Consider the following 27,955-nt stretch of genomic DNA (forward strand, 5'->3'; position numbering starts at 1 on the left):
TAGGACCCCTTTATAGTGAGATGATTCAGTTCTTAGTGTTGCCTAAATCCATTAACCCCCTTATGCTGGGGCTACCTTGGTTACAAAGGCATTCTCCGCAAATGGATTGAGATCGTGCTCAGGTTACCCGTTGGGGTACGGAATGCCGTCACAGATGTCTGTCCAGTGTTCTGCCTCCTGCTTCTCAAGTTATTGCTCATTCCACCATTACGGAATCTGTCCTTCCGGCAGCATACGCGAGTTTCAGGACGTCTTTAGCAAGACTGAAGCCGAAATGTTACCTCCCCACCGTCCCTGGGACTGCTCCAGTACTTTGCTTCCCAACCAACCTATACCCAAGGGGCGAACTTATCCTCTATCTCGCCCGGAGACCTTGGCGATGTCGAAATACATCTCTGAAAATCTGAAACGAGGATTCATTCGCAAATCTACCTCTCCAGCTGGGGCCGGATTCTTCTTTGTCAAGAAAAAAGACGGATCCCTCCGCCCGTGTATTGGCTATCGGCCCCTGAATCGTATTATAGTCAAGAACCGGTACCCGTTACCCCTTATCTCCGATCTCTTTGACAGGATCAGCGGGGCTCAAATTTTTACCAAATTGGACCTTCGAGGGGCCTGCAACCTCAGTTGCATAAAAAGGGCGACGATTGGAAAACAGCTTCCAATACCAGGGATGGCCATTTCGAATACCTGGTAATGCCCTTCGGCCTTTGCAATGCCCCAGCTATCTTTCAGACTTTTGTCAATGACATTTTTTAAGATCTGCTATACACCTCCGTAGTTGTCTATCTGGATGACATTCTAGTGTTTTCTAAAGACCTGAGTTCTTATCAAGAACAAGTGAGGGAGGTCTTACGAAGACTGCACAAATATCATCTCTATTGTAAATTGGAAAAATGTATCTTCGAAGTTCTCCAAGTGCCTTTCCTTGGTTTTATTGTATCTGGTTCAGGTCTACAGATGGATCCCACCAAGGTGTCGGCCATCTTGGACTGGCCTCAACCACAGGGCCATAAAGCAATTCAGAGATTCATTGTTTTTGCTAATTATTATCGGCTGTTCATCCAAGATTTTTCCTCCATTATCGCCCCAATCACAGCATTAACTAAGAGATCTGCCAATCCTAAGATCTGGTCTCCAGAAGCTATCTGCCTTTGCTACCTTAAAGAAAGCCTTTTCCTCGACTTCTGTTCTCTCCCAGCCGGACCAGCAGCGACCTTTCTTTGTAGAAGTGGACGCCTCTTCGGTAGGCATTGGAGCCGTGTTATTCCAAAAGACACCATCAGGTACCCATTCTCCATGCTGGTTCTTCTCCAGACGATTCCTCCCTGATGAGATGAACTATGTGATTGGAGATAAAGAATTACTTGCTATCAAAGCGGCTCTGGAAGAGTGGCGACACTTACTGGAAGGCGCCTTATACCCTGTTACAATATTCACGGACCATCGGAATTTGACATTCATTCGTGAAGCCCGCTGTCTGAATCCTAGGCAGGCCGCTGGGCGTCATTCTTTGCTCGCTTTAATATGACCCTTACATTGTGTCCATGTGCTAAAAATGGGCGGGCAGATGTCTTATCCCGCTCCTTTGATGATATGGACCGCAAGAATCCATTGGTTCTCCAATGCATCATCGACCCCTCTAACATTGTGGCGTTTACCAATACTGAGACGTCTGCTCCTCCTACAGGGCGATAGTTTGTGGAACCACACTTACGACTCAAGATGTTGCGATGGACCCATTCCTCCCGCATCGCGGGTCACGCTGGGATAAAGAAGACCACATTCCTTCTCTGTCGTTGTTTTTGGTGGCCCACTATACGTACTGATATACGTGATTTTATTGCAGCTCAACAAAAGACTTCCAGGAAGGTCCCTGCTGGATTGCTTCACCCCCTGCCCACGCCTAATGCTCCTTGGGAAATTATAGCCATGGACTTTATCACCGATCTTCCCTGCAGTTCTGGATTAAATAGCATCTGGGTTGTCATTGATCAGTTTTCCAAAATGGTGCACTTCATCCCTCTCTCAGGTCTACTTTCGGCCAGTCGCTTAGCCGACACTTTTATCAAAGAAATTGTTACGAGCCGCGGCGGCTCCGGGCACCATTTACGCCAAGAAAATCATTCAGTGGTCCAATATGTTATTGTATTCCACACTCTATCCTCTGAATTGTCTTGGAATGATGAAGCATTGGTGGCTGCTTTCTGGCAAGGGTTATCTGACCGCATAAAAGACGCATTAGCCACCCATGAACTTCCTACTACCCTGGATGCCATAATATCGTTATGTAATAAAGTGGATCTACCCTTCCTGTTTCTCTACTATGTGACTCTAAAAGACACTCTACCCAAGCTTTAATCGATTCTGGTGCTGCTGGGAACTTTATTTCGCAAGGTCAAGTTACTCAATGGTCCATTCCCTTTGTTCCTTTAGAAACTCCTGTCGTAATTACAGCTATTGACGGATCTTAGCTTTCAAAAGGGCTAATTTTGTTCCCGGACCAAGCCTCTTCTCCTTGGTGTAGGAGTGTTACACTCTGAAAGTATCTCCTTCCTAATACTGCCTTGTACCACATCCCCAGTCATCCTGGGCCTTCCATGGCTCCAACTCCACTCGCCACAACTAGACTGGAATACGTCTGAGATCCTATCCTGGGGTTCTCGGTGCCATTCAGAATGTTTACCCAAGGTGAGACCACTCCGTTCCTCCAAGGTCATTTCACCGTCAGATCCTTCTATGTTACCTCCTCAATATCAATCATTTGCTGACGTCTTTGATAAATATCGTGCAAAAACTCTGCCACTTCATCGTCCATGGGATTGCCCATAGAATTAATTCCTGACAAAGTTCCACCTTGAGGTCGAGTTTATCCTCTCTCTCAACCTTAAAACGGAAGCTATGTCCATTTATGTCAAAGAGAATCTCCAAAGAAGCTTGGGGCTGGGGCTGGCTTTTTTTTCGTAAAAAAGAAAGACGGCTCGCTTCGACCCTGCATTGACTATCGCGGCCTTAATCTGGTGACCATCAAGAATCGCTATCCTATTCCTCTGATTACCGAGCTATTCGACCGAATTAAAGGAGCTAAAATCTTCATGAAGCTCAGAGGCGCCTATAATCTAATTCATATTCGGTCCGGAGATGAGTGGAAAACCGCTTTCAATACCCGTGATGACCACTACGAATATTTGGTGATGCCATTTGGACTTTGTAATGCCCCAGCCGTTTTTCAAAGTTTTATTAATGAGATATTTCGGGATCTTCTGTATTCCTACGTTGTTGTGTATCTAGACGATATTCTCATTTTTTCTAAAAACTCTGGATACTCATAGGGAGCATGTGGCCGAAGTATTAACTAGGCTTCGCAGGAATCATCTGTACTGCAAGTTGGAGAAAGATTCGTTTGAAGCAGCTTCTATGCCTTTTCTGGGTTTCATCATTTCTGGATCGGGTCTACAGATGGATCCAGAAAAGGTTCAGTCCATTCTAGACTGGCCGCTGCCAGCTACACTCAAAGCCATTCAACACTTTCTAGGCTTTGCAAATTACTACCGACAGTTCATCTTAAATTACTCCAGCATAGTGGCTCCCATTACAGCCCTCACCAAAAAAGGGGCTAACCCAAAGAAGTGGCCAAAGGAGGCCTTAGAGGCTTTCTCTTATCTCAAAAAGGCTTTTTCTTCAGCGCCCATTCTCCAAACCCCAAATCTTTCACTACCATTCTTCTTAGAAGTGGATGCATCAGCGGTTGGTGTTGGAGCAGTCCTCTCCCAACGGTCATCTACCAACCGTCTGTTGCCGTGTGCTTTTTTCTCTCAAAAGATTTTACCAGCAGAACAAAATTACACCATCGGTGACAAAGAATTACTAGCTATGAAGTTGGCATTATCTAAGAGCTTGTGATTTCACTGCTTTTTTGATTTCAAGTGCTGTTTTTGTTTAAAGTGTGGAGTTGGTTCCAGTAAGGAGTTGAATCCAGGAAGGGGTTTAATCTGGTAAGTGGCTAGGAAAGGCTAGTACTAAAGTTCACTGTAGGCTATAAGAAGTTAGGTTAGCTATAATAAGATGAGTAGTAGCAGGCTTGATGATCTCACTCAATGCATATCTTGTCATATGTATGCACACTTGGAGCAAGTGTTCCAAGGTTTATACCTCTGTGAGAAATGTGAGCAATTGGTCTCTTTGGAAGCCCAGGTAACTGATCTAAAGCAGACCATTGCAACATTGAGAGACATTGCCAACTTGGAGCAGAGTTTACAGCTCACCGTTGATGCGTTAGCTGAGCAGGGTGGAGCAGAGACAGAGGAGGATGCACAGGTAGGCAGCTGGGTAACAGTTACTAGGGGTAGCAGAGGGAGGAAGAGGCAGGCCAGTTCTGAGCTAGGCAATCTCAGCAGATTTGCCAGATTGGATGAAGATACTGTGGAAGGCAGTTCAGAATTGGTAGAGTTGGATGACACTGCTTCCTCTAGCAACCAGGGGAATGGTCTCTCCAGCACAGAAGGGACCAAAGTTACTCAGGGACCCAGGCAGATTGTGGTGGTAGGAGATTCAATTATTAGGAAGGTAGATAGGGCAATCTGTTACCGGGACCGTGCATGCCGAACAGTGTGTTGTCTCCCGGGTGCTCGGGCTCGGCATATTGCGGATCGGGTGGACAGATTGTTGGGAGGGGCTGGGAATGACCCAGCGGTTTTGGTGCATGTTGGCACCAATGACCGAGTTAGAGGAAGAAGGGGTGTCCTAAAGAATGATTTCAGGGACATAGGTCGCAAACTTAAGGCAAGGACATCCAAGGTAGTATTTTCGGAAATACTACCTGTGCCACGTCCTAGTCCAGGGAGGCAGCGGGAGATTAGGGAGGTTAATGCGTGGCTAAAAGATTGGTGTAGGAAGGAGGGTTTTGGATTCTTAGAGCACTGGGCTGATTTCTCGGTCAGTTGCCATCTTTATTGTCGTGATGGATTGCACCTGAATGAGGAGGGGGCTGCAGTGCTAGGGGAGAGGATGGTTAGAAGGTTGGAGGAGATTTTAAACTAGGCTCCGGGGGGGAGGGGCAAGCAAGTATTTATGGGATAGACATTGAGAGTAGTAAGGAGGAATTTAACAAGAGTCAAGGGGGTGGAGAGGGGGGAAAGGGAAGCATAGCCGATAAGGAGCGGCCCTTTTTAAAGCAAAAAGAAATACCTAAGGGAAGCAATAGACAAGTGTATGCTTGCAAATGCAAGAAGTCGGACAGGTAAAATGGGGGAGTTAGAACTAGTAGCAATGAATGAGCAGTATGATATTATAGGTATTACTGAGACCTGGTGGGATGATACACATGACTGGGCAGTCAACTTGGAAGGCTATTCTCTCTTCAGGAGGGATAGGGTAAATAAAAGGGGAGGAGGAGTATGTCTTTATATTAAGCCAGAATTAAAACCAAGTATTCAGGAAGTTATATACGAGAATATTGGTGATAATATAGAGGCATTGTGGGTGGAAATATCCAGCGGAGGAAAAAGTTCAGTGAAGTTGCGGATAGGGATATGCTATAAACCGACAGATATTAGTACGATTGAGGAAGCCCAACTTCTACAGCAAATTGAAAAGGCTACACAACTAGGTCAAATTTTAATTATGGGGGATTTTAATTATCCGGACATTGATTGGAGTACTGAGACCTGCGGTACAGCTAGGGGAAATAGGTTTCTGAGCACGCTAAAAGACCATTACATGTCCCAATTAGTTGAGGAACCAACTAGGAACCGGACTATACTGGACCTAGTAATAACAAACAATGTAGACGTAATATCAAATATTCAAGTAAAGGAGCACTTGGGTAACAGTGATCATAATATGGTCTCATTTGAAATTAATTTCCAGAAACAACAGTATAAGGGATCAACTAGGACTTTAAACTTTAAAAAGGCAAATTTTAATATGCTAAAGGAGTCTATAAAGAGCATAGACTGGGACAAAGCCTTTGAAGGAAAAAATACGGAAGAAATGTGGGCTGTCTTTAAAATGTTGTTGGAAACATACACGTATAAGTTCATTCCTATGGGAAATAAATGTAAAAGAATTTAGTCTAAACCAATGTGGCTAAATAAAAAGGTAAGGGAAGAAATGCAAAGGAAGAAGCATGCATTTAAATTGTTTAAGTCTGAAGGGTCAGAGGAGTCCTTCCATAGGTACAAGGAATGTAATAAAACATGCAAAAAGGAAATTAGATTGGCTAAATTAGAAAATGAAAGGCACATTGCAAAAGAAAGTAAGACAAACCCCAAAAAGTTTTTTAAGTATATAAATGGCAAAAGGATTAAAAAAGATAATATAGGACCCCTAAGAAGTGAGATGGGTGAATTGATAAATGATACTAAGGAAAAAGCAGAGATATTAAACACGTTCTTTTCTTCAGTATTTACCAGAGAGGAACAAATGGCAGGAGTAATACATAAAAATGGAAATGAAACCATGCCATTAATTAATACTTGGTTGTCAGAGGAAGAAGTCCAAAGGCGACTGAAGAATATTAAGATAAATAAAGCTCCAGGTCCAGATGGCATACACCCAAGGGTCCTTATGGAGTTAAACTCGGAAAAGGCTAGACCGCTATTCTTAATTTTCAGAGATTCAATCTCATCAGGCTCAGTACCAAGGGATTGGCGAATAGCAGATGTGGTGCCGTTGTTTAAAAAGGGGACGAGATCACAACCAGAGAATTATAGACCTGTAAGCCTGACATCAATAGTGGGGAAACTACTGGAAGGTATTTTAAGGGACAGTATTCAGGATTACTTGGTACGCAATAAAATTATTAGTGGGAATCAACATGGATTTGTGAGGGATAGGTCATGTCAAACTAATCTAATTAGTTTCTACGAGGAAGTTAGTGGGAACTTAGACCAGGGCAGGACAGTAGATGTGGTCTACTTAGATTTTGCAAAGGCCTTTGATACAGTGCCACACAAGAGGTTGGTTTACAAAATAAGGGAACTGGGTCTAGAAATCAAAATTTGTACTTGGATCGAAAACTGGTTAGAGAATAGGGAACAGAGAGTTGTGATAAATTGAACATTTTCTAATTGGTCAAAGGTCTTAAGTGGAGTACCTCAAGGTTCCGTGCTGGGACCACTCCTTTTTAATATATTTATTAATGACCTTGGTGATGGTTTAGAGAGTAAAGTTTCTATTTTTGCAGATGACACTAAACTCTGTAAGGTAATAAAATCAGAGCAAGGTGTAGCTTCTCTACAGAGGGACTTAAATAAACTGGAGGATTGGGCGGCTAAATGGAATATGAGGTTTAACACAGATAAATGTAAGGTTATGCATTCAGGGATCAAAAACAAGAACGAAATCTATAAATTAAATGGAATTAATTTGGGAGAATCTATAATGGAAAAGGATTTGGGAGTGCTCGTAGACAGTAGACTTAGCAATAGTGCTCAATGTCAAGCAGCAGCTGCAAGGGCAAACAAAGTATTGGCATGCATAAAAAGGGGCATAGATGCAAGGGAAGACAGTGTAATTTTGCCACTGTATAAATCATTGGTAAGACCTCATCTTGAATATGCAGTACAGTTCTGGGCACCACTCTATAAAAAAGATAATTTGGAACTAGAAAGGGTTCAGAGAAGGGCGACAAAATTGATAAAGGGTATGGAGTCATTAAGTTATGAGGAAAGGTTAGCCAGTTTAGGCATGTTTACTTTAGAAAAGAGGCGTCTAAGGGGAGATATGATTACTATGTACAAATACATTAGGGGTCAATACAGAGAGCTTTCATGGGAACTTTTTACCCCAAGGACCATACACAGGACACGTGGTCATCCCCTAAGGTTAGAGGAGAGGAAATTTCACAACCAGCAAAGGAAGGGGTTCTTTACAGTAAGGGCAGTCAAGATATGTAATTCATTGCCATCGAAGGTTGTGATGGCAGATTCAATAGATATGTTTAAGAAAGGGTTAGACAAATTTTTAGCAGAAAGGTGTATCCAGGGATATGACCGTTAATTTAAAATAAAGGATAGTAGTGGATATAGGGTAAAATTGGATTGCAATATTGAGTCTGGGGGGATTTTCAAAATTGAAACAGATGGGCGGTTGCCTACTCTGGATTAATTTCAAATATAAGTGCAGGATCGCAGGAGATCCAAAATAGGTTGAACTTGATGGACTGGTGTCTTTTTTCAACCTCATCAACAACGTTACTATGTTACTATGTTACTAACTCTTGGAAGGGGCTCAACATGTAGTAACGATTTTCACTGACCATAAATATTTGCTGTATCTACAAACGGCACAATGTCTCAATCCTCGGCAAGCTCGATGGTCTCTCTTTTTCTCTCGTTTTTAATCTCCATGTCACTTTTAAACCTGGACATTTGAATAAAAGAGGATGCTTTGTCTGGAGCCTTTGATACTTCAGCGGATTCAGATCCATCTACTAATCGCCCCATCTTGGATCCTAAGTGCTTGCTAGCTTCTACTGTGTCTCAACCTCCTCCTCCCGGTAAATCTTTTGTTCCGAAAACACTCCGGAAGAAATTATTATGTTGGTACCATGCTTCTAAATTTTCTGGCCATGCAGGGTTTCAGAAAACCTACGAGGCAATTTGCCGCTCCTATTAGTGATCATCCATTCCTGGTGATGTTGAGGACTTTGTTGCTTCCTGTGATGTCTGTGCACAGCATAAATCTTCTTGCCTGGCTCCTATGGGACCTCTGTTAACCCTTCCTATACCTTCCAAACCATGGACTCACATCAGCATGGATTTCATAACTGATCTCCCTACCAGTAGAGGTCATAATACAGTCTGGGTCGTGGTGGACCGCTTTTCAAAGATGGCTTATTTTGTACCACTTGTTGGGCTTGCCTTCTTCCTCAATCCTGGCGCAACACTTCATCCAAGAAATTTTTCAACTGCATAGATGCCCTCAAGAAATTGTTTCTGACAGAGGAGTGCAATTTACCTCCAAATTCTGGCGAGCTTTGTGTAAGGCACTAGGAGTCCAGCTCAATTTCTCCTCCGGATATCATCCACAATCTAATGGGCAGACAGAGAGAGTAGATCAAGACCTTGAAACCTTTATTCGTATGTTCTCTTCTGCTTCACAAGATAACTGGGTGGATCTCCTACCATGGGCAGAGTTTGCTCATAATAACTTGTTTCATGAATCTACTTTTTCTACTACATTTTTTATTGTATATGGGTTACACCCTAATTTGCCCAAGTTTTCAGAATGTTCCTGCAGCCACAGAACTCCTGCGGACCTTTTCTTCTACCTGGGGCCAAGTTGTATCCCAACTCAAGAAAACTTCTGTCCGCTATAAGACAGCAGCAGACAAGAAAGGCAGGGCCGTACCGGCTCTTAAAGTGGGTGATAAAGTCTGGTTATCTACCCGGAACATTCGTCTTAAAGTTCCTTCAATGAAGTTCGCTCCTCGATTCATCGGATCGTAACTTTTGAAAGTCATCAATCCAGTGTCCTTCAAATTAAAGTTACCAGCTTCACTTCATATTTCAAACTCCTTCCAAATTTCTCTGTTGAAACCAGTAATTATTAATCGTTTCTCATCTGCAACATCTTCTTCAACAGTACCAGATTTCTCTCAACAGGAGGACTTTGAGATCACTTAAATTCTGGATTCAAAGGTGGTTCGAGGAGTAATCAAATATTTAGTGGATTGGAAGGAGTTCGGTTCTGAAGAGCGGTCTTGGGTAAATGCTTCTGACATCAATGCTCCTGCACTCTTACGCAAGTTTCATATCAAGTTCCCACGGAAAGTCATCACTAAGTGTCCCGTGGCCACTTTTAAAAGGGGGGTACTGTCACACGCCGGTCCCATAGTTAGGTGCCGGTGCTGTGACTTTCTCTTTAAGAACCATGAGCCTGCTTGCTCCTGCCTCAGAGACATTACTTTCACAGGTGTTCCTGGCTACTGTGATCTGGACCTCCTCCCGAACCTCATTGGTCCTGGAGCACTATATTAACCTCCCATGGTTATAGGCTCAATGCCTGTTCTTCTTCTTGGATCTGGCTGTATACCTCTCTTTCCGTGTGTTCATCACCTGCAAGCTGCAAACTCCTTACTGCTGTTCAGCTACAAGCTGCAAACTCCTCTCTGCTGTTCACCTGCAAGTTGTAACTTCTTACCGCTGTTCATCTACAAGCTGCAAACTCCTCACCCTGTTCACCTGCAAGTTGTAACTTCTTACCGCTGTTCATCTACAAGCTGCAAACTCCTCACCCTGTTCACCTGCAAGCTGGAACTTCTCTCCGCTATTCATCTGCACGCTGAACGAGTATCGTGAGTTGTTGCTAAACCTGTGCTTTATCTATTGGTTCAGCTTTACTGCTGGCTGGCTAAGATCGCTGCATCTCACTGTTAGAGCTACTATTAAGTTACCTGTCACCTGTAGTTCCACGTCTGACACGGGTTATCCTTACTCTGCTGTTACCTGGTTACTGGACTGTTATCGTGAACTACTTGTTATGCCGGTGGCTAGTACTTGGGCTCAAGTGGCGTGTCTCTGTTCAGTTGTTCCATACTACAGCAAACTTACCATTGCAGTTACAACGAATCCTGCTACCTGTAGTTCCACGCATGATTCAGATACTACTCACGTCTCTGCTACTTCTAGGCAACATTCTACTGCATGTGTCAGTGTTCATCCAAGTACTTGGGTGATGTTTAACGCTTACTGCTTTACTTAATAAGAATCAGTGATTCCAGGACCACCTGCTATGTTGAGTCATCTCTACTCTCGGATCAGCTAAGTTCTATATACTACTCTGTTTGGACTGTATGCTGTACCAGTGACTCACATTCATCTGCTGTGTGGTTCTCTAATGGATCCTTGTGTTCTTGTTTATCATCACTGTGTTGAACTGTATATCATCTCATCTCATGCTGTTGCCAAGGGTTACCGACTATGAAGTGCATATGTGAATTGTGTCAGCATTACTACGAATTGCCGTGTATTTATCTCTGCCAATATATCTATATATCTATTTCTGTTGTACCAACATTCAATATACTACGTTGCAGCACTACTACTTTCTCCTCTGTTATTATTGATGCTTGTAGCCGTGAACTTATTCTGTGAATATCATTGCATTCTGCCTCCACCATCCTCGATAGTGAGGCAGGGGATTTGCAAAACACCTCAGAGCCGTGACAGTGAGATCCATCATCGCTCACCTCCTCTTCTGCTAAAGATGGGTGCCCTTCACTCCGAGACCATCTCACTCTACTTAATTCATTGTCCTTCGGTACCTCTTATCCTGGGTTATCCGTGGTTGGACCTCCATAATCCCAGTATCGATTGGACTACAGGTGAGATAACCAAGTGGAGCTCCCTGTGCTCCTCCTCTTGTCTATCCTTGCCACTCAGGGTGACTCATACTTGCGCAGAGCAGCTACCCTTTCCGTATCGAGAATTTCTCAATGTTTTTTCCAAGAAGAAAGTAGATATTCTCCCTCCTCACCGGGAGTACGACTGTGCGATTGATCTTATCCCAGGTTCCAAATTACCTAAGGGAAGGTTGTACGCCCTGTCCATTCCGGAGACATTAGCCATGGAATCATACATAGAGGAGAATCTGCGAAACGGCTTTATTAGGCCTTCCAAGTCACCTGTAAGGGCAGGCTTCTTCTTTGTGGCCAAGAAGGATGGCAGCCTGAGGCCCTGTATTGATTACCAAGGGTTCAATAAGATAACTATAAAAAAACACATACCCTTTGCCACTTATTTCTGTCATCTTTGACCAGCTTAAGGGAGCCAGGATCTACTCAAAGATTGACCTTCGAGGAGCATACAACTTGATTCGTATTAGTGAAGGCAACGAGTGGAAAACGGCCTTCAATACCCAAACAGGCCACTACGAATACCTTGTCATGCCTTTCGGTCTTAGTAACGCTCCAGCCATCTTTCAAGACCTAATTAATGACGTCCTTCGTGAATTTCTGGGCTCCTTTGTAGTCGTCTACTTAGATGACATCCTGATCTATTCTCAGTCCCTTGAACAATATCATGAACATGTACAACTGATTCTTCGGAAACTTCGCCATCCTCACCTCTGCGCGAAATTAGAAAAGTGCGAGTTCGAAGTTTCCACAGTCACATTTTTGGGGTATGTCATCTCCCCGGAAGGTTTCGCCATGGATCCCGTAAAGGTACAGGCCATGCTCGACTGGGTGCGACCCTCGAATCTTAAAGCAATACAGAGGTTCCTAGGGTTCGCTAACTATTATAGAAAATTTATCAGATCCTTTTCTACTCTCATTGCTCCTATCACAGCCTTAACCCGCAAGGGAGCTGACACAAAAAACTGGTCTCCAATCGCTATCTGTGCGTTCGAAGCCTCCAAAACAGGCCTTTGTATCAGCACCTGTGCTTAGACATCCAAATCCAGACTTTCCACTTATCATTGAGGTGGATGCCTCTGATGTAGGTGTGGGAGCAGTGCTATCCCAAAAAGACTTGGAGGACCATCGCCTTCACCCCTGTGCCTACTTATCTCGAAGATTTTCTTCTACTGAGGGACATTACAATGTTGGCAATCGGGAGCTGCTGACCGTCAAGTGGGCATTGAAGGAATGGCACCACTGGCTTGAAGGTGCAAAACATGTAATCACAGTATATACCGACCAAAAGAACTTGTCCTATATAGAATCAGCTAAAAGGTTGAACTCTAGGCAAGCGCGGTGGTCCCTCTTCTCCCGTTTTCGCTTCATCATCACCTACCGGCCAGGCTCAAAGAACCTCAGAGCTGATGCCTTGTCTCGCAGTTTTGTCTCTTCTCAAGCTCCGGTCTCTGAACCCTGTTCCATTGTTCCCGCTTCTTCTATTTTGATTGCCTTCACGCAGGAACTTGGTAAAACCCTTCAACAATTTCAACGTCAAGCACCTCCTGAAACTCCAGCGGACAAACTCTTTGTGCCGGTACATCTCAGTAAAACGGTCCTCTCAGAGTGTCATGACAACAAGACTTCTGGACATCCCGGTGTTGCAAAGACCATCAAAATCATTTCTTGTGTTGTCTGGTGGCCATCATTATCTGCGGATGTTAGAGCATATGTATCATCTTGTGATCTGTGTTCCAAGAATAAGATTTCTCGAAATTCTCCTTCTGGGTTACTAATGCCGTTACCAGCCCCGGTCAGACCTTGGACCCACTTGTCCATGGATTTCATTATTGATTTACCTCCGTCTTCTGGGTGCAACACCATCTGGGTAACTGTAGATCGATTCAGTAAAATGGCCCATTTTATCCCGTTGACCAAATTACCCTCAGCACGCTCTCTGTCTGCCTTGTTTATTAAACATGTTTTTCGATATCATGGGTTGCCAGAGGATATAGTATCAGATCGGGGGTCACAGTTTATTGCAGCGTTCTGGAAGGCTTTTTGCTCCCTCTTAGGTATTAGGCTAAGTCTATCATCGGCCTACCATCCACAGTCTAACGGGCAAACCGAGAGGGTGAACCAATCCCTGGAGCAATATCTACGGCTATATATATCCAAAAATCACGACGATTGGTCTGACCTTCTCCCATGGGCCGAATTTGCGTACAACAACGCATGCCACTCTTCTTCTCGGTACTCTCCCTTTTATTGTAACCTTGGATATCATCCCAGAGTCAACTCATTGTCCTCTCTATCTACTGATAGGCCACCCGAAACCAGGGCCACGGCCACCTGGCTTAAGAAGATCTGGAAATCAGTTCATCAATCTTTACTCCGAGAATCTTTTAGGTCTAAAGTTTTTTCCGACCTGCTTCGCTCTGCCTGTTCCTTTAAGGTAGGAGATTCAGTGTGGCTTTCTACTCGGAACATAAGACTCCGTAAACCCTGCAAAAAATTAGGACCCAAGTTTATTGGTCCTTTTACCATCATAAAACAAGTCAACCTAGTAGCGTTCAGACTGAAGCTCCATGAATCTCTAAAAATTCCCAGTACATTTCACTGTTCCTTGCTGAAACTTGCCCGGTCTTCTCAGAAATTCAGACCTCGACAGTACACTAGGCCTCACCCAGTCTCGGTGGATGGACATAAAGAATTTGTTGTCGAGAAGATCCTCGATTCAAAAAAAGTCCAGGGTCAGGTTCACTACCTCGTTCATTGGAAAGGGTACAGCCCTGAGGAACGGTCCTGGGTACCACAAAGGAATCTGCACTCAGATAAACTACTCGCTGATTTCTTCAAAAAGTTTCCCGACAAACCTGGGTGTCGGGGTTCCTTGACCCCTCCTCAAGGGGGGGGTACTGTTACGAGCCGCGGCGGTGCCTGGAGCCGCTTCCTGCCCAACCTCTGAGTCCCGGCCATCGTCATGACGACCGGGACGTCATTTCCTCCTGCCCTCAACGGTCGGGATGTCCTCAGTGCTCAGCACCGTGTCCCGGCATCTAGGGCAGCCGGGCGCATCCGAATGTTCAATATAATTATAGCCCAGCTGGGCTAAGTATTCCCTGCTGTGCAGGATGCTGTTCATTGGCCCCTGCATGTTTATAAGGCACAAGGACCCTTGGGACAAACCCTTCCTGCCGGTTATAGTTCCAGCTTCTGTGCTTTAGCCTGCTCCCTCTCTGTACCTGCTTATCATTATACCTGCTTATTGTTGCCGACCCTTGCCTGGATTTTTTGGCTATGATTGACTGCCTGTGCCCCTTGACCCATTGCCTGGACTCTTACGCTGCTGTTTTGCCTGTGACCTCTGACCTCGAATTGTTTACTGGATATGCTGTCTGCTGCCAGCCCTGGACCCTCGCCTGGACCTCACTCTGCCTTCCTGGGTTCTCCGCAGCCAGCACCCATCTCACGAACCTTCGTTTGTCTGCAGCCAAGTCTGTCCCCACCACTAGAGGCAACAGTGAAAACCAGACTTTCTGAGTAGACTCCGGGTTTTGTGGTGTTGACTGTTGGGCTTCATAACAGAAATCTTCAGACTACATGGTTGTCCGAAAGAGATCATCTCTGACCGAGGGGTCCAATTCATCTCCCGGTTCTGGAGGGCCATCTGTAAGAAACTGGGTACAGAATTTAAATTCTCGTTGGGGTATCACCCCCAGACCAATGGTTTGGAGACTTTTCTTTGTTGCTTTTTGGTCGACAATCAAAGCAGATGGTCACAATTTCTTCCCTGGGCAGAGTTTTCGCACAATCATCACATCCATGAATCCACCGGGTTTTCTCCATTCTTTATTGTGACCGGGGCACATCCTGTTATCCCAGATCCTTTTGCAAATTCTTCCTCCTTAGTTCCAGCGGTAGATTCTCTCTATCGAGAATTCTCCATTATTTGGCCCAAAACCAAGGCGGCCCTGCAGAAGGCAACTTAGCACCACAAAACTTTTGCGGACCGTCACCGAAGACCTACTCCTCTACTGAAGGTATGCGACCAAGTATGGCTTTCCACTAAAGACTTAAAGCTAAAGGTACCATCTATGAAAATGGCCCCACGTTTCATCGGTCCCTACACCGTCTCACAGGTCATCAACCCTGTTTGTGTCAAGCTAAAGCTATCTGCTTCATTACGATGTCATAATACCTTTCATGTGTCCTTACTTCGACCATTGGTGCTTAACAAGTTCTTTGTACCTCCATCTCAACCTCCTCCAGTTCAAACCTCCTCTGAGTTTGAGGTTAGCCGAATCCTGGATTCCCGTATCCGCTATGGTCGACAACAGTTCCTTGTTCACTGGAAGGGATTTGGTCCTGAAGAGAGATCTTGGGTGGACAAACCAGACCTTCATGCTCCTCTGCTACTCAAGAGATTTATTCAATCAAGGGGAGGAGGAGGAGGAGGGCATACTGTCAGGTGCTGCCCGCAACTCCCAGGACGGCCGCCTGCACCTCCGCTCTAGCGCGTCTGTGCCAGACATTGGAGGCCCTATTTGGAAAAAAAATGGGTACATATAATTTAGAAAACTCCAACCAGCCCTGGTGTTTAATCAATACAACTCATGTTTTATAATTAGGCCTCCCTCCAGCCTCAACATATTAAAATACTAGTATTCACATTTAATTTCCCTCCTTCCAAACAACCCCAGCAATAAATTAAATAGCATTTACGTTTAAAAAAATATACCTATTTCCCGCAACCATCACTGCCATTAAATAATTCATATTCACATTTAATAAAAAGACGTTATTTTTTTCCCAAACAGCCCCACTTTCAATTAATGGCCCCCAAACCACCCCAGCATTAAATTAAAGGTCCAATGACCCCAATATTAAATTAATGTGACCCACATCACCCCACAAATAAAATAGCACCAATTAAATAATTAGCCCCACCTAAACTCCAGCTTTAAATTAATATCCTACCACATTATATTAACACTCTCCCCCTTCCCTCATGCCTGAGTACGTGCCCCCATTTGATAATAAGCCACCATAGAGCCCACAAATCATATTATGCCATACAGTTGTGCCCCCAAATAATATTATGCCAAACAGTAGTGCCCCAAATCATATTATGCCACAATAGTGCCCTCAAATCATATTATGCCATACAGTAGTGCCCCAAATCATACTATGCCACAATAGTGCCCCCAAATCATATTATGCCATACAGTTTTGCCCCCCAAAACATTTTATGTCATACAGAAGTGCCCCAAATCATATTATGCCACAATAGTGCCCCCAAATCATATTATGCCACAATAGTGCCCCCAAATCATATTATGCCATACAGTAGTGCCCCCAAATCATAATATGCCACAATAGTGCTCCCAAATCATATTATGCCATACAGTAGTGCCCCAAATCATATTATGCTACAATAGTGCCCCCTCTCTTTTACCCCTGTGTGCCTGTGTGGCTTCCTCTCTCTGTTCCCCCCATTTTCTGTCAGGCTGTCAGTACACGGTGCACGCATATGACCATTTGCCATTTGCCAGAAGTGCCAGATGGCCAGTCCGGCCTTGCACATGGAGACAGTGGCTTTCTTGTGAGGATTTCCCTGCACACCTGAGTAGTTAAGCTACTGGGGACACTATAATACATCATTCAAATAAGAGTGGAAACAGCATGTAGACCCAACACAGCATGTCAGCTGTAAGTTTGTATCCATCTGAGTTTTTGTTCTACTGTGCGTTTGATCACTAGGTGGGTATTTTTAGGAAAGGATCATAGTTACTTACCTGATAGTTTGTCTGCTAACCTCTCCGGCTCACCGCTCAATCAGTGGGATTGTGGAATCTTTAGTCCCGAGTATGTGGCTATTTATCATTACTACTGTTTAAAAAAATACATTTATGTTTACAACATGTTCATATATTGCCATCTATTCTATTAATGAACTAATGTCTTTTATCAGTATAAGGATCTGTACATTCCACTAAGGGCTAGATTTACTAAGCTGCGGGTTTGAAAAAGTGGGGTTGTTGCCTATGGCAACCAATCAGATTCTAGCTTTTATTAATTTAGAACCTTCTACAAAATGACAGCTAGAATATGATTGGTTGCTATAGGCAACATCCCCACTTTTTCAAACCCGCAGCTTAGTAAATCTAGCCCTAAGTCTTTAAGAACCCTTGCAAGTATATGAAATTACACCATCATTTATCTGTAGTATATATTATTCCTTTTTATTGTGTTTCTGATGTGGTATCCAACTATCATATGCCTCCCTTGTGCACTCTGTTATATTCTTTTTTAGCAACATTGATTATTGCCATAGAGCCAATGTTCCTGACATTATACTAGTTTTTCAGATAAGCTTATGAGATTTATTAGTGTCTTTGGGCCTAAATCATCAAGATGGGCCTCCTATGCCACCCTGCCTGTGCTTCTAGGGACAGACTGGGTTTGCCTTGCCACTGTCCAATTTATTTATCCCAAATTATGCCCCTCTAACTGCAATAGGTGGGGCCTGCTTCCACTACTAAGCTCCTTCACTGGCACCTAGAACCGGTTCCTTCTGGGTAACTTTCACTGCTAGTGTACCCCCTCGATGGGCACCGGTGCTGGTAACCCTGACCTCTTCCATTAGATCAGGGTTGCTGTGGAAGGTTCCCCCTGGCCTATCACACTGACCAGAGCTGCAAGGTAGCTGGCAGAGCATTGGTACTGAAATGCTAGGTCACAACCTCAGAACATGCGGATTAACGGATTGGATTGATCTAATCTGTCGGACACAGGTATTTCCGCAGGTAAGTAGGCATCAAAGCAGGATGTTGAAGCAGTGATATTTATTAGCTCATGTGTCCTAATAGAGACAGTTACACTAGTTTGTAATACTAGTGATCTCCAGTAAGGTACAGATGGAATAATGATTTACATTGTCAAACAGAGCTTTTTTTTTATACAGTTTTGGGCACAGTCTGGCAGGAGGTAGTCCAACCCCCTTTTCCCCCCAGGCTCAAAAAAATCTGAAATATTTCATTCAAAGATTAACATCAGGGTGTAATATATTCTCCAGACTTTGGGTCAACATAAATTTAAACTTTAACAAAATTCAAACCAATCTGTGATTTCCTGCATCCTGTCTTAGAGACATAGGAAACCTAACAAGTTTAATTACCCCTCACTGTGCCTTTAGGCTAATGGATGTGTTAGACAATCACACATCAAAAGGTTTAATTAGCATACGGCAAAATTTTGCCTAAGAACACAGCCAACTATCCAAGAACAGTTTGGAGACGAACAATGACATTTCCAGCATGATGGAGCACCTTGCTATAAGGCAAGAGTGATAAGACAGAGCTGCTGTAATTAGATAGATCTTTATTCTGACTAAAATAAATGGTATAGTAATTATCATATAGAAATTTAACAACCTTTATTTTCAACACTTGGAAATGCTAATATAATTAGCCAAAAATATTAAAAATATTTACTGTCCCAATAAGGTAGTTAAGATATTTTGCATTAACGTGATTATGCACAATGAGCAGGCATAAAGTTCCTCTCAACATTGTGGCTAGTTTACTGAAAAAAATATTACTAAAAACATAAATAAAATAAAGTAAGTATAATTTATAACTATATTAATGATCATACCTTTCATTTTGTAGTTGATCTCATTTGTGGATCCTCAGATGATGACAATGATTTCCAGAAGTCTTCTTCTTGCACTTTGCAATTCTTCTGGGCTTTGTCTGGCTGACTCTGAGTCTACTCTTCAATACACAGGTGTCTCTGGTGTCCTGTAGCTGGTTCCTGGCATATCACGTGGAAGTTGTTATGCTGACTGGGGGATGGTGCTTGACAGATTGAAGTCTGGAAAGTTGACAGACAGGTTGGCAAACTGTCTTCTTGCTCACATTTCTTCTGACAAACTTTGCAGGCTTGTGGCGATCAGGATATTTGCAGCGGCAGTCTGTTGTTGGCTGATAGCTATTTGTTCCAGAGCATTTGTCATTCGGGTTTGATTCATTTTGGATCTGCCTTGGATGGCTAAAATCCTGGAAAGAATGGTGCCAATGTCTCTGTTGGTGCTCATCCGCCTCTGTTGTCTCAATTCATCTGTCAGTTCAACCATGGCATCTCTGACCACCCTCATGTATTTTTCCATTGTTCACCGAAACGCCTTCTGCGACTCTTCAATTTCTCTTTCAAAACTGGTGATTCACTGAAAGCACAATGTTGACAGTTGGCTTGTACAGTTTGCAATCTGCTTCGTGAAAAATCTTCTAAACCAGCAAATATTTTTTGCAGTCCATCAAAAGCTGTTGTGGTACCTAGATTAAAAAAAAATATATACAAGATCATATTTATAAAATTATACTTTTTTTCCCCTTTTAACATTTGACATAAACTACACTTACGCTGGGCTACAGGAATTTGTGATGACACCGGGTCAGAATCAAAATGATGCGATTATTTTGGTTCTATACAGGAGAAAATAATATTTATTTTTTTAACTAAAATACATTTGTTTGAACTTTACTATAAAAATGTATTTACAAAGCTTATTTACTAACCATAACCTGCAACAAAACTGTATTGAAGAATAGGTGTCACTTCGCTGTCTTAAGGGGTGTCATTTCTTACTCCTCTCGCAGGGTCTCTTCTATTTCCTCTCGCGGTTGTGTCTCAAGGGTTTTCTTGTTTGCACTCTATAAAATGTAAAGCAATAATATCATTAACAAATTTCTATAGAAAGTTCATACTGATGACTGGTGAGGTTGAAGAACATGTTCAATACATGATATGTGCACAAAGTAGTGTAAATAGCATAACTAATCTACCAAAATGACAATATCACCATCAAATTACATGGATGATATTCCTCAACGATTGTTAACAATTGTAATGTAAGTTTTTTTTAAGATTGTTATATCTTATAAGTTTGATGTAGACAGTATAGCTTTATATAGATAAATAAAGATAACCTTCACCTTCACCTGATTCCGAAATGTGCACAAATTACTCCACTTTTGCTCTGATGGTCCATGGAAACTCTTCTACCTCCTGTATCTGAAATTAGAAGAATATGGTTAAATTTGGCTAACTTTTAATTTGGAAGATGTGAGTCGTTTATTTTACAAAATACTTTTTCTTCACTTTTCCAGAGAGCATCCTTTGACAAATGCATGGTGGAAGCTAATTGATGAGATATATATATATATATATATATATATATATATATATATATATATATATATATATATATATATATATATATATATATTGGCTCAAAGTATATATTTCATTTTTTTTCATTACACTTATCATACACACCTGTACTTGTTACAGCAAATTCCTTTCTTTGAGAAAGGGACCTATATTTGTGTTGGAACTAAAATACAAACCCACAAAATAAAAGAGAAGAGGTTGAAGAAAGCTTTCACATGAAGATAGCAGAGTAAACGTTGATATAATTACCTATTACAAATATGATTTTGCTATTAAAATTTCCAATTTTTAGGAAGTTTCTCTTCCAAAAAACAGTACACTAACAAAATACTTCACTGCTACAACTTCCACACAAGTTTGCATGATGTTGTTAATTATCAAGCAAAAGATGTCCTGTTAGGCAGATCATTTATGTAATTTAAATTTTCTGCAAAACACTTTCGACATTCTTAAATGTTTGCTTAGACTGTATAAAGACCTCGCTCTGTATATTTTGTTGACTAGGTTCGCACATTTTTTTCAACAAGCGCAATAGAAAAACCTTACAATTTACAGTAAGGTTTCCAAAAATCACTATACTCAGGGACCCTTAACAATACAGGTTTTACAACTCATCAGTTAAATAAATAATACCTTCATGGATAATCTTTATTTCTACGTATCTTTGTAACCTTTAACTGTTGATTTAAACTAAAAAATATATTTTAAGGAAAATGAAAAAAATGCATTGTTAGGGGTACCTGAGGACTTCCTTTAGGAATATGACCTTAGTCAAAATGAGCATCAAGTTTACACATGTGCATGTTAGGCTAATGTTTAAACAACTATTTTATCTTCACCATGTGATAATGTATATGTCTTTAAACATCTACCTTCATCTTTGGAGGACTTCTTTGTTACTATCCTTGGAGGCCATTATCCTGATTCTTCACCTATGTATAAAAAACATATATTAATTTTATGTAAATTGAGTACAGTATATTCACATCCCTAACTTCAGTATACACCCAACCACCCCTTTCTACCGTATATACCCAACAAACCCTATGTAAAGACAAATTCCCCCAGCACACTGCTATAGCCAGTGTTTGTTCCTTTTAGGATAACCCCACCCTTTCATGCACCTGATCTAGCCTATAAATTGATTTGAGCAACTTCCATTTTCTTTATTTGTCTGAGAGGCATGTTTATGTCAGTAGCTGAGGGGGAGTGCTGACATTGGATTGCTATTTGGAGGCTTCTGCGGTACCTCTTTGGTAAGTTAGCTCTCAATTTAAAAACACATATGTATGGGCCAAATATATGATACTCTCATTGTTTAGAGTAGGACCACCCTATTAGCAAAATCACCGTAGAGTGGTGGGTGGCTTCAACATACAATTGCAAATGTTTGCAACTAAGACTTTTGCATTTTTATCTACAGTAGAAATAGCAGATCTGTTGCTGGCTACAGCAGTGTGCTGGGGGTATTTGTCTGTGTTTGTTCCTTTTAGGATAATCCCACCCTTTCATGCACCTGATACAGCCTATGAATTGATTTCAGCAACTTCCATTTTCTTTACTTGTCTGAGAGGCATGTTGATGTCAGTAGCTGAGGGGGAGTGCTGACATTGGATTGCTATTTGGAGGCTTCTGGGGTACCTATTTGGTAAGTTAGCTCTCAATTAAAAACACATATGTATGGCCCAAATATATGGGACTCTCATTGTTTAGAGTAGGACCACCCTATTAGCAAAAGCACCGTGGAGTGGTGGGTGGCTTCAACATACAATTGCAAATGTGTGCAACTTAGACTTTTGCATTTTTATCTACAGAAGAAATAGCAGATCTGTTGCTGGCTATAGCAGTGTGCTGGGGGTATTTTTCTGTGTTTGTTCCTTTTAGGATAACCCCACCCTTTCATGCACCTGATATAGCCTATAAACTGATTTGAGCAACTTCCATTTTCTTTATTTGTCTGAGAGGCATGTTGATGTCAGTAGCTGAGGGGGAGTGCTGACATTGGATTTCTATTTGGAGGCTTCTGGGGTACCTCTTTGGTAAGTTAGCTCTCAATTTAAAAACACATATGTATGTCCCAAATATATGGGACTCTCATTGTTTAGAGTAGGACCACCCTATTAGCAAAATCACCGTGGAGTGGTGGGTGGCTTCAACATACAATTGCAAATGTTTGCAACTAAGACTTTTGCATTTTTAATCTACAGTAGAAATAGATGATCTGCTGCTGGCTATAGCAGTGTGCTGGGGGTATTTGTCTGTGTTTGTTCCTTTTAGGATAACCCCACCCTTTCATGCACCTGATATAGCCTATAAATTGATTTGAGCAACTTCTATTTTCTTTATTTGTCTGAGAGGCATGTTGATGTCAGTAGCAGAGGGGAAGTGCTGACATTGGATTGCTATTTGGAGGCTTCTGGGGTACCTCTTTGGTAAGTTAGCTCTCAATTTAAAAACACATATGTATGGCCCAAATATATGGGACTCTCATTGTTTAGAGTAGGACCACCCTATTAGCAAAAGCACAGTGGAGTGGTGGGTGGCTTCAACATACAATTGCAAATGTGTGCAACTAAGACAGTGGTCGCGAACAGGGGTAAATTACCCCAAATGGGGTAAAAATGACTTTTCCGGGGGTAACCATACGCCGCGGCTCCAAAGCGGGGTTTTTTTTTTTCCCTACGCCGCGGCTCCAAAGCGGGTTTTTTTTTTCTTAAATACATCACCTGACCGCACGGCTCCCAGCAGTCCCCTCTCCTGCTCTCTCCCACTGAATGTCGTCACGGCCGACGTCAATTACAGTGAGGAGCAGAGACGAGCAGCGGCAGAAGAAAACAGTTGATGAACAGAAAAGAGAGAAAGTCAATATAAAAGTAAGTTAAATAACAGAGGCATATAGGGTGAGGGAGGCATATATATATATATATAGTCAATTGCATTATTATTAGATGCTTGACTAGAGCCCTGCGCAACAATCAGGCCCCACCTGGTGCTCAATTAGAGGGGCTTTAGTGTCTTTTTCTCTCTTTGGATTGTTTTACATTGGTGCTTAAATCAATTTCCATGTGTTCATTTTGTACAGCTTTCAGCAAGTGTGATCATTTTTTGTGTCTGTCCAAGAGAATTTCATACTGCTTGTTTTGGGGGAATCTGACTTATTTTTGAATTTTATTGGAATAAATATATTTTCATTGTATTTTCATTTAATTTTTTATATATGAAACATAATGTCCTCGTAATTATAGCTACAAATACAACTTCTTGGAAAAGATTCATCCAAACCGTTTTTAGATTTTGTGGTATGATATGGTCATCAATTGCTGCCAGGCTGTGTACCGTACTAGCAGGATATATCATCAATTTCTGGGGGTACAGTGTGCATTACAATTAATTTCAGTGGTTATGGAACCTCCTTTCTGTGCTCTCTAAATGTGGGCTGAAGGGTTACAACTTTTCCAATCACTGTCTTTTTTACCCTTCAGATGACATCAAATAGGAAATGAATATACCAGGAAGAGTTCCTTGATTATGGGTTTACTGAAATTGACGACAAAGGAATAATGAAACCACAGTGTGTTGTTTGTTTAAAAGTACTGACTGCAGAATCTTTCAAAAAGAGTCAATTGAAGAAGCACTTGGATAATTTGCACCCACATCTGAGTTCAAAACCGCGGGAATATTTTGCAAATTTGGAAATGTCTGTCAAAAGACAAAGACTGGACAGCAACTTGAGAGGTACATTCAATCAACGTTCAGCATCAAAGGCTAGCTTTGAAGTGGCCTGGTTGATTGCTCGGAACAAAAAACTGTATACTATTGGTGAAGAATTGGTTAAACCAGCAGCTTTGAAAATGGCAGAGATTATGTGTGGTCAGAATGAAGCCAAAAAACTAACAACTCTTGCAGACAAGGGCACTGAATTTAAAGGAAGAATTTCTATTTTAGCAGAAAATGTGAGGCAAGAAGTTATTATCTCAATAAAAGAGAGTAAATACTTTGCTATTCAGCTTGATGAGACTACAGATGTTAGTAGTAATTCGCAGCTGATGGTATATGTCCGCTACAAAGGTTTACGTCTCATTGAAGAGGAATTGTTCTTGTGTTTGCCTCTCGACTTGCGATCTCGTGGGATTGATATCTTCAATAAAGTTAATGAATACTTTAATGGCGTCAATTTAAAGTGGGAAGACTACGTTGCTGTGTCTGTTGATGGAGCTCCAGCTATGTTGGGTCATGTTAATGGTCTTTCGGCTTTGGTGAGAGAGAAAAATCCAAAAGTTGAAGAAAACCACTGTATTATCCATCGCCAGGCACTGCTTGTGAAACATTTGGAACCTGCACTGGAAGCCGTCATGCATGATGTTATCAAGATTGTCAATCTTATCAAACGACATGCACTAAACACGCAATTGTTTCGTGAATTATGTAAAGATGGTGAGGCTGAATATACAGACCTACTTTATCATACAGAAGTGAGGTGGCTCTCACGTGGAAATGTTCTGAACCGAGTGTGGGCTCTCAAAACTGAACTTGAAATTTTTTTGGTTGATCAAAAGCATGTTCTCGCAGAGAAGTTTACAAACTCCACGTGGGTTGCACATCTCGCGTATTTAGCTGATATGTTTGAGCATGTTAATGTATTGAACAAAGAATTGCAAGGAAAAAACATAAATATAATTTCAGCCAGAGAAAAGATTTCTGCATTTGGATCAAAGCTTTTATATTGGAGACAGAAAGCTGAACAGAAAAAGATAGCTACCATTTCAAAGTTAGCTTTGTTCTTGGAAGATTGTGAAAATATTACTTTTGAAGACATCAAGGATACAGTTATAAGGCATCTTACTAAACTCAAAGAGCGGTTCTCTGATTACTTTCCAGATCTTGATTCACATGCTGTAGGTTGGATTGTAGACCCATTTCAATGTGAAATTAATGTCGTACCAGAAGAACCTCAAGGGTTGGCAGAGGCACTTCTTGAACTTCGATGCAATAATGAAGCACGTATTGCATTTGAAAGCAAAACAGATCTTTCAAATTTTTGGATATCGACTGCTGCAAAGGCATTCCAAATTGCACATGAGGAGGCAGTCAAAAAGTTGCTGCCTTTTGCAACTACCTACCTTTGCGAACAAGGATTTTCAACTTTAACAAACATAAAAACAAAGCAGAGAAATCGATTGGACGCTGAAGACTGTATCCAAATTGCTCTGACATCAAAATGCCCCAATATTGATGCTCTCGTATCAACAATGAAGCAACATCATTTCTCAAAAACCTGAAGTTTTGAAGCTGATTCCATACAGGTTAGAAGTCAAATAATTAACAATATATTATTTCCTTAATTACTATTATTAATATTAGTAATATTTTGTTAATTTCTAATCATGGGGGTAACGTCGCCATTTCTAAATATATTTTGGAGTAAAAGGTAAAAAAGTTCCCTGACCCCTGAACTAAGACTTTTGCATTTTTATCTACAGTAGACATAGCAGATCTGCTGTTGGCTATAGCAGTGTGCTGGGGGTATTTGTCTGTGTTTGTTCCTTTTAGGATAATTTCACCCTTTCATGCACCTGATATAGCCTATAAATTGATTTGAGCAACTTCCATTTTCTTTATAAACCCTATGTAAAGTATATACTTCCTCTGTCTATATTATTACAATTATACACCAATATTTGAAATACTATATAAAGGGTTGTGTATAGTGGTGTGTATATACTGTTGACTCGGATGTGTGTATACTGTAGATAGTGGTGTGTTTATACAGTTGACTGGGTTGAGTGTATACCATGTAGACAGGTGTGGTTGTGTATGTGTGTATATGTAAAAAGTTATCACATCTATATATATATGATAACTTTTTATATATATACACACATACAGAACCACCCCTGTCTACAGTGTATACACTCAACCCATTGTTTTGTAAATTAGAGATGCTCACTGACCCCCGTGTTTTGGTTTTGGTTTTGCAAAAATCACCCTTGCTGCTTTTGGTTTTGTTTTTCTTTTGCTATTTTTTTCAAAATTACATTTTTTGGGCTAAAATCACATAATTTAGGTATTATTTTGTAAGAATAGAAGAAAATACCGCTGCACTAGGTATCGCTACCAGTTTAATAATATCTATAACTTCTAAGATTGAAAATTGTATCTTTACTGGTGGGTGCACTCCTACACCAACACTAATGTAGAGACAAAAAGGAGAAGGATAGGGAAGAATTGTGTAATTGGAGGCACTCAGCGATCATAGTTACTAAAGTATCTATATCTTTATTAATATACATTAAAATAATCCCTCCTAGTTCAGATAGCGAAATATTAAAATAATTGTGACTATAATTGTGAGTTAAAATAGCAGAATTTGCTATGCCCTGCTACTTTATACCAACATATTTAAATTGTCAATGTATGATATTATTAGTCACTCTCTTATTGAAAACGTTTTGTTATTCTGAGGTAACATTCATTAATAAAGATATATGTGGTGTGAATTGATTATTGCGGTGACGGTTGTTCAATAAGGACCTTTACATTGCTTCAATTCACTCTGAAGCAGTTAATTTATAAATGACACAATGTATTGTCACTTTGGTCTTTTAGAGTGGTTAATTAATCACTGTTCATACCACTGATGTAATAAAGACTACATATAGATTTGAAATGTGTCCGTTATTGTTGACCTATCCAGTACATATACGTATTATCTTGTAAAGCCCAGTAAGGGTTAAACTTTAATATGCTCAGACCCAGCTGTTAATCCACAAGTTTAGACCGTTCTATCTATATATGGTAATATACCAAGGACTAAGCAGACTACAGAGTTAGCATGTGCTCTCTGATCTAGCAGTATATGCTGGTAATACTGATAATGTATTGTTCCATTTATCATTAAGTGGATTAGTTTTGTTATTGTAGGTCAGTCACCTATATGTTAAGTGAATGTCCTTCTAAGTTACAGCCATATCGTTTAGCCGTCACACGCATACACACACACATCTATAATATCTATCACCCATATAGGGTTGATGTATCCTGAGAATTATTAAGTTTAAACAATTTATAACAGAGAGTGAATGGGAGCAGTAGCAGGGTAAACGCCAATGCGCGTTTCGCTACATGCTTTTTCAAGACTTTTTATATATATACACACACATACAGAACCACCCCTGTCTACAGTGTATACACTCAACCCATTGTTTTGTAAATTAGAGATGCTCACTGACCCCTGTGTTTTGGTTTTGGTTTTGCAAAAATCGCCCTTGCTGCTTTTGGTTTTGTTTTTCTTTTGCTATTTTTTTCAAAATTACATTTTTTGGGCTAAAATCACATAATTTAGGTATTATTTTGTACCTACATTATTATTAACCTCAC

At 41.3% G+C, this 27,955-nt stretch overlaps 1 long non-coding RNA gene across 1 annotated transcript in view; it reads right to left on the reverse strand.

Annotated features, from left to right (window-relative positions):
- The window catches only part of LOC142140321 (uncharacterized), a 36,505-nt gene extending 20,625 nt beyond the window's left edge, over positions 1-15,880 (reverse strand). Inside the window, exon 1 of the long non-coding RNA XR_012688402.1 lies at positions 15,593-15,880. This is a non-coding gene — a long non-coding RNA (uncharacterized LOC142140321). The remainder of the gene's footprint in view (positions 1-15,592) is intronic.
- Positions 15,881-27,955: the final 12,075 nt, after the last annotated feature.

This window comes from Mixophyes fleayi, chromosome 2, assembly GCF_038048845.1.
Source record: "Mixophyes fleayi isolate aMixFle1 chromosome 2, aMixFle1.hap1, whole genome shotgun sequence".
Lineage (NCBI taxonomy): Eukaryota > Metazoa > Chordata > Amphibia > Anura > Limnodynastidae > Mixophyes > Mixophyes fleayi.